Genomic DNA, 9,049 nt, shown 5'->3' on the forward strand with positions numbered 1-9,049 from the left:
AACCCCCCCCCCCCCCCCACACACACACACACATATGTATTATGTAAACAAAAACTTTTTTTGGATGTGATTAATCATGATTAATCATTTGACAGCACTATATATATATACATATATACATATATATAGATATACATTAACTTTTTTTTAAAAAATTTTTAAGAAGTCACTTACGCACACCAAGGCTACATTTATTTGATAAAAAATACAGTAAAAGCAGTAATATTGTGAGGCATTATTACAATTTAAAATAACTGGTTTCTGTTTAAATATATTTTAAAATCTAAAGTATTCCTGTGATATCATTCAGTCTTCAGTGTCACATGATCCTCTAGAAATCACTCTAATATGCTGATTTGGTGCTCAGTTGTTAGAATTTATTATTGGTGCTCAATTATTAATTATATAATTATTAATACAAAAAAAGTAGGAAAACTGAAGGTTTTTCTTTCAAAAAACTTTTTTATTTAGTAATTTCACTGAAATGGAGAGTAGGAAACGAGATGGAGCGCATCTCTGAGACAGGAGCTGCACTCCCCCATGAGAACAGTGTTGCTCAAGGCAAGTAAGTGTTGTCTTCAAAATATTTGCTAAATGGTGAAGGAATATGTTTAATGAATCAAACAAAAAAGTGAACTGAAGAATACAAACTGGCAGTATTTTTATTTATTTTTGACTTTTTTTTAATCAAAGATGCCAGAACACCATTCTGGACCATTCAAGCTCAGTGTAACAGTTTAACTTGCTGTCCTTGCTACTGTTCAGAATGTGAGCAACTTGCAATGGTCTGAAAAGTTATGTATCACTTGACAAGCCAGCAACATGAAACGATTCTTTTGAGAAAAAGTGAGATGTTAAAGTGGCTTGTAAAAAGTGGCTGTTAAAGAGTTCATGAGGCTTTGAGATAGCAAGATGTAGAGAAAGACCTGATGGGTGATTTGTAGAAGAGTGTGGAGAAGATCTGGGTGGCCTCATCCCTCATGTTGTGTGACTCTCTGAGGGATTAGTCTCTCCAGGAATCATGTGGTGTGTGTGTATGCGTACCGACAGCTGGAATCATACTGCAAACTACGATCAGACACTAACGCAGGGAGTTAGTAAACACCATGCATCATTTAGCATCAGTTAGATGCTGCTTAGTTCCTGTTAGTGACTGTTTACATACACATATTTAATATGCACCACACAAAATATCAGACCATGCCTTTGCTCCTCTTAAAGTCAGCATGACACAAAATTTGAGATCATCTTTTCTTCCCTATTGAGACATATCTGAATAAAATGGCTTCTAAAACCAGAAAAAAATGTTGGGGCTGGACTTGGAATTGATTGGATTGTTGGATTGTTTTAACTTGATGTTATTCCTTTTTCATGGAAGTCTGAATTTTAACAGATTTATGGCAAGTGTGTGGGGGATTCCCATTTTCATTGTTTTCTCTTTCGGTAGCATTTCTTACATGGAGTGTGTAAAATTGCTTGCTTCGTTTTTTGTGGCTCACTTTCACATCATAACCCGAGGCGGTTTCCTAAACAGGTGAAGTGACAAGGCTGTGACAGTAGATGCACTAAATCGAGGCTCATAAAGCACATCTTAGGTGTAGCCCTGACATGCTTTTACACCTACCATTTTAAATAAGAAAACAGAGGCTTAATGGGTCTCTTCTCTCAAAAGAGGTGGCCACAGAGAGAGAGAGAGAGGTTAGTTTTCTTCTGTGTTGCGGAGTGCAATATAAACCTGCATAAAATGTGGCCTATAAAACCAGCCATAAGAAAAAATGCTTGACCATGCATACTTAACTCTGTCGGTAGGGTTCAGCAAAATGGACTCACAGGCTTCAGGACTTCAGGGAAACAGTACTGGGGGAACAAACCGCTCAAAAACACCCTCAAAAACTTGTTCTTTACCCAACTGGGTTCAAAGGAGAGAAATATGACTTTATAAACTTGTTTTAGCTTAAAAGCCCTCACATTTTAAATTGTATATAAATGATTGAATGATGAAATTGTTCATGAAAATAACCATGTACAGAAGTAAAAAAAGGGCTCTGTTCCAAACAACTTCCTACACTGACCCATTTGTATGACTTTTCCAGTTGTTATACTTAAGGCACAAAGAGTTATTTAAATTTGAGACAAAAAAAATTCACAATTCTTGTTGATTCATTATTTTAGAGTTTAGCATATTTTTCTGTGACTCTTTTAAGATTTCATTAATTTCCATGATGTTAAAGTCTTAAATCCCCCTTTTAAATTCCCTGATATTTCCAGGATTTCCTGGATACTCAATAGGATTTCTGATATCCAGTCAGATTTTCTCGATGGATGTGATTCTCTGTTTAAACCAAACGTCTGCAGTAATCATGTCTTGGTTTCTCCGATTACGTTGCAGTGGAGTGGGTGGGCTAATGATGAACAGAACTGATGATGAGGAAGGTAGATGAGGGTTTGTGTTGTAATTAGAAAGACTCATTGTAAGTTATCGGTTGATCTCCATTGCTGCTCTGTGCCATGATTCAGGAGTTTGAAGAGTGAAATTACAATAGCGGCAAATTGCAGGCCTTGTCTTTCTCCCACACAATCATTTCCACTGAGATAACGGGAGAAACGTTAATGTTGCTACGCTGATATTGGCATCACTCCAGAGATTAATGTCAGATGATTAGCACTGAAAACTTACTAGCCTGTCTCTAGGAGTGCTGGAGTAGCTTGCCACATTTAACTTGTATTTTATTTTTTTATTAATTTTATTTTATTCCATTTCTACAACAACTATGTTTTTGAACCAAAAAGCTAATTCACCAAAATGAATTTAAAAATTGTTTTTGGTTTGCTTGACTTTGAGCTGTTGCAACACGGCAAAAGTTGGAATAATTTCTACAAAATGGCAAAAACATAAGAATTCATAGCTACGTGCGGTAATAAAAAAATCATGGTACTGTAAAATGTCACTACTTTTAGTTAGTTGCTTCACAGCACTGGTCTCCATAAGTACATTTACTATTGTAATCGATGTCTTTTGAGGAAAGGGAATGTATAAAAAGTGTGAAAATTGTGATTTGGTTTTCAGAAAGACACTGAAAATGAGTTTAATGAGGAAAAAGCAGCGGGGTTTGATTTAGAGTTTCATATTAAAAGCAAAAATGAGCTGCACTTCTAAATCATACAAATGATCTCCGTGTAAGTGCTCAGTTGGAGCCATTTTCAGTATGATAAATGATGTATTTATGATCTGTCAAGAGATGGTGGGGAGGAGAGCAGATTTCTCTGCTCATGGGTTCAGGAAAATTAACAGAGAGAATGTTCTGTCTTTCTGTGAAAAAAGAAAAGATTAAGACAGAAGATATATGGCTGTTACAGGTGCAAACCCTTCCAGTAAACCTGAAGAATCAACCCTTTCATCCATAGGAAATTTATTGAGCAAATTAAACCTACCATGAATTTTTTTTCCCCCTCTCTCTCTTATTTGATGAGTTGGAGAACAGGAAGCAGATGTCTTCATGACAGAAAAAAGCAAAACCAAATGATTCTGGTTAGCACAGCAGACTGGTGCCACATAACCATTTGGCTAGATCTTGATGATCTGATATGTTGCGTCTTCTACTATACGCCTGAGGAAATCAGAGACAGAAGCAGAAAAAAACATCCTACAGTGCAGTTACACAAACACACATGCACAGCGACTGATAGTGTAGTACGTTTTTATGACCACTCTTAAAAATAAAGGTGCTTCAAAAGGTTCTTCAAGCGATGCCATAGAAGAACCATTTTTGGTTCCACAAAGAACCATTCAGTCAAAGGTTCTTTAAAGAACCATCTCTTTCTTACCTTTTTATAATCTGAAGAACCTTCTTTCGCCACAAAGAACCTTTTGTGAAACAGAAGGGTTCTTCAGATGTTAAAGGTTCTTTATGGAACCATTTAGACAAAAAGGTTCTTCTATGGCATCGTGAAGCACCTTTATTTTTAAGAGTATAGTGGAAAGCTTCAATTCAGTTTCTGTCCTAATTGAGAAATTAAACATTTGAATATTCAGTATATATTTCGGGTATTGTGCGTAATTGCTTGGATTAAAGGGATGGTTCACCTAAATTTTTTTTTTTTTCTGTTGAAAGGAAGGCAAAGAAGGTATTTTGAAAAATGCAGGTAACCAAACAGTTGCTGGTCCCTACTGACTTGCATATATAAGAAAGTAGCAGAACGCAGCGTGCCTGATCAAGAGAAACGAAACAAACCCAGATGTGTTTCAGTGTCCTGGTTGATTCGCCTCAGGGCTCAAGGCCTTGTCCATCATCAGCGCAGAGAGAAGTGTAAGGTGTGCAAGTGGGTGTGTGTGTTTCTGACAGAGAGGAGTAAGTGAGAGGAGAATATGAAACCGAAAAGCAGACTGTTGTGTGTGGAGTGAGAGAAAAGTGTACAGCGGAGATGTGAAAAGATGGAGAAAGAGCCTCTCTCTTAACCATGAAAATTTCATGATGCTAAACCTAGACAGACTTTTAGTGTCTGCCAGGATTACAGCACAGCGCTGAGCACACATGAATAATTGAGCCCAGAGTCTCTGAATCTCTAAATATGTGGATGCAAAAGACACACAGAAGATCAACACAAAGGAACAAAGACATGAAAATCAACCATTAAATACAAACAACACTGTAAAAAAAAAAGTCTGTAAAAATACAGTACAATATACTGTAATCATTTGAAGGCATTTTCCGTATTGGTTTTTACAGGTGTTTTTCCGTATTTTTGAATTACGCTTTGCATTGTGCAGTCGATTAATGGTGCAAAAACAGTGCTAGAACAGGCGCCATTACTCACAGAGATAGTCTCGGTCAAAGTTTCATTTTAAAGTCGGATTTCGGGTTTGGGGAACCGTTCTTATAAAATATCTGTGTTAAATGTAACATAAACTGTAACATTGCTGCTGTGTGGCTTGTTTGGCAATGTCGGAGCCGGCGTATTCAACATTTTCAGCATACCGTCACATCTTACTCGACGTGGAGGTAGGCTACGTGTTACAGTGTGCTCACTTTTAATTGTTTATTAACTTTTGTTGTTGATGCGGTGTATTTGTTACTGAGCATGTCGTAAAGCATCTGGCGTATTACTGAGGTGATGTTAAGCAGCTGTGATAATGTTAAATCTGAAGTGTGATACAACTGTGTTTAGAGAGCTTTATGCCTTCAACAGGAGCTGGCAGAGGCATTGTCAAGAAAAGAAGACACCATTTAACGTTACGACTTTTTTTTTTTTAGATAAGATATAACTAAGTTAGGTGAAAATCTGACATCGCGGAATTCTTCAAGGATAACACCATCACCTCTGCCAAACGAGGTAGTGTTTTTGTTACACACACACACACATACACACACACACAAACACACACACACACACACACACACACACACACAAGAAGTTAATTTGGTAACTGTAATTAACGGTAACGGTAATTCGCTAACGTTACTGGCACGCTGCTCAAGCACTCCCTGCATTCTTATCATGGGTTTGTATTCTGTTTTATTTATTAAGTTTTTATTTACCATTAGGGATGTTCAATACTGACAAAAAATTAGTCATTGAGTCGTTTATATTCAGTTGACTTTGTTATGGAAGTTGTTTGTGTAGGAAAGATTTAATCAATGTTTGTAGTGGTTTTCTGAATTCACAATGTATTTTTTAAATAATGTTTTATTTGTTTATTGTTATTGGTGATTCCAGATTGCTGTCATTCAAGAAGTTATAATTTCTTTCCCCATTGTGGCTGACCTACACATTCTCTTCAATTCGAATTGGAATTCATAGAAATGTAATTCATCTATTGCACAAAAGCAACATGAACTAATATAAAATATAAACGATTAACAGGTGCAAGCGTATGCAGAGTTTCTATTTTGGCTATAACACGTGTTTGTAGCGTTGAGCAATGCAGTGCTGAAATTTGCATGCTCATGAATCCTCTCATTATATCACACGAATTGTAGACATTATGAAAGATTCATTATGCATATATTGGAGATTGCGATGAACTGAGATGTCTTTTAGAGATTATAAATGCAGCGCTCTTTGCTGGCATTCTGTCATGCCAAACCATGCACGCAGCAGTGTTAACAGTGTTATAACAGTGTTCTGTGAATGTTGATGCTTTAATAACAAATATTTATCGGGAACGCTCCCTATGCTGGGATTTCATAAATTTAATGGAGAAAAAAGTAACGTAACTAGTAATGTAACTAATTACTAATTACTTTTGAAATAAAGTAATCAGAACTGTAACGTGATTACTTTTTAATGAAATCTTTGTGCTTTCTGTCCCTCCATTGACAGCCTATGCAACTACCATTTCAAGGTCCAATAAGGTATAGCTCTCAGATTTCATTAAAAAGGATCTTCACATTCAAAGATGAATAAAAATCGTATGGATTTGGAACAGTATGAGGGTGAGTAACTGATGACCGAATTCACATTTTTGGGTGAACTGTCCTTTTAAATAATATTCTGTTCTCCTATAGGAAAATGGTGTCAACACTTGACTATACGTCTATAGCAATTATTAATGACAGCCCTGTCTGTATACATTTTTAAAAATCTTTTTATTAAGTTTATCTTTGTGACCACTATTTGGTGCAACACCGATATTGTACAAGTTCCTGCTCATGTTTTCTTTTTCTGTCTGTTGCTGTTTAAAACTAATATAATGTGCTGGATTAGTAATGTAACTAATTACTAATTACTTTTGAAATAAAGTAATCAGAACTGTAACGTGATTACTTTTTAATGAAATCTTTGTGCTTTCTGTCCCTCCATTGACAGCCTATGCAACTACCATTTCAAGGTCCAATAAGGTATAGCTCTCAGATTTCATTAAAAAGGATCTTCACATTCAAAGATGAATAAAAATCGTATGGATTTGGAACAGTATGAGGGTGAGTAACTGATGACCGAATTCACATTTTTGGGTGAACTGTCCTTTTAAATAATATTCTGTTCTCCTATAGGAAAATGGTGTCAACACTTGACTATACGTCTATAGCAATTATTAATGACAGCCCTGTCTGTATACATTTTTAAAAATCTTTTTATTAAGTTTATCTTTGTGACCACTATTTGGTGCAACACCGATATTGTACAAGTTCCTGCTCATGTTTTCTTTTTCTGTCTGTTGCTGTTTAAAACTAATATAATGTGCTGGATTTATTTGCTATTAAAGATAGGCCTATGCTATAATTTTGTAGACATTTCTGCATAACGGATTGTCCGTTTATGGTACAGACGATAATGTAAATCTACAGAATTTTCTGTTTTAAAGTTGAAGGAAATGTCCGTAAATTCTGCCAGTACATTATCCGTTTTTTTATGTATTTTTTTCTATTTTCTTTTTTTTTGTTTTTTTACAGTGAATCCAATAGTTAAGGCTAGTTCACAAAAAGGAAAATTGTCATCATGTACGCACCCACATGTCTTTTGAAATTTGAATGACTTTTTGTTGTTTAGGAGTTATTTATAGCAGAATGCCCAAGCCTCTCTTTTCCATGCAGTGAAAGTAAATGGTGACCATGGCTGTCTAGTGAGATTTCTCAAAAAAAAAAAACATGGTTTTAGAAGATGAGAGCTGTATGGACAACTCTTCTGATGGTGCTTTTCTTTAATTGTGCTTTTTTTGAGTCTTCACAGCCCCTGGTCACCATCCACTGTCATTGCATGGAAAAGAGCAGTATAAATTATTTTTGGGTGAACTAGTCCTTTAACACTGTGGTTTATGTTTAAAAGAAAGAGTGAGAATATATAATCATGTAAAAGTGAAGTGTGCAGTTTTTTCCTTGTTAAAATACGTTTTTGTATTCAGGGTTAAAAGGAAAACAAGTCATTTAAAAATGTAATTGTTGCAATACTGTAATACTGTTTGTGCTACTAGAGGAACAAAACCATACACATTTCTGCTTTATATATATTTTGTATATATCATTAATGGCTTTTGTTAAATATATGGACACACACTCCATACAAAAACACCTTGCCATAGTATTGTGGCCTAATTTTGCTTGGGCAAGTATGCAAAATTGCATCACATTTTCTTAAAAAAAAAAAAAACTTTTCTATTCAGGTTTAAAGTGGAAAAAAGTAATTAAAAATGTCACTGTTGCAATACTGTTTGTGCTGCTAGAGGACACAGAACCACACTTCGGCTTTATAGAAAGTGCTCATTAATGGCTTTTGTTTTGTTGCCATACTTGTTGAGTAAGTATGCAAAATTACATCTCATTTTCTTAAAAAAAGTAAAAATCTACTTTAAACTATGTACATAATATTTATTATATTATTCTAAATTATACCTTGCCTAGCCTATTCTCTCTTTATTTAATTGAAAAGGACTGATTTGAGAGAGAAGTGAACTGGATTATGAGATTCTGGGAAGAGTGTTATTGATAACACTATTGTAGCAACAGCATAAACAGAGTAGAAGAAACCAAAAAGACTTCAGCAAGAACATCTAAACTGATACAACTAAAGAAAAGACATCCAGATGGAAAACCGCAACCTATATTTTTGTAGTTTTATTTGTATTTTCTGTTTTGAAAAGAAGGACACCGGGTTACATTCTCTCCATGCTGGCAGACTGAAGCACCCTCTAACTGTGTAACAACATAACAGGTGGCTAAATGAAATCACTGCTAATGACTTTAACAGCTAAGCTAATATTTAACATGCCACAAACATTACCTCAACCCTGGGCCACCTCGATGAACAAGGTGAAACTCTCTCTCTCTCTCACACACACTCCTGCTGTCAGTAACGTGAGGGGTGTTGACCCAGCCATAGCTGTCATTTAAGGTTTAGAATTCCACTGGCCTTCCCAGCCCCCTCAGCTATTGGCCAGCGCTGTCCAGCGATCGGTCTGGACCCCAGCAGTGTGTGACAACAGGTGCAGAGACACCAGCTTTCTCTCTCCTCTCACACAGTCCTCTCTTCCATGTTTGTCAAACACATTCTTTCCATGTTTCAACTCCCACTGGCCATGGAGATAATGTTGTCTTCTCTGGATTCACATGAAGAA

The sequence above is a fragment of the Sinocyclocheilus grahami genome, unplaced genomic scaffold (genome assembly GCF_001515645.1).
Source record: "Sinocyclocheilus grahami isolate Dianchi unplaced genomic scaffold, SAMN03320097.WGS_v1.1 scaffold238.1, whole genome shotgun sequence".
Lineage (NCBI taxonomy): Eukaryota > Metazoa > Chordata > Actinopteri > Cypriniformes > Cyprinidae > Sinocyclocheilus > Sinocyclocheilus grahami.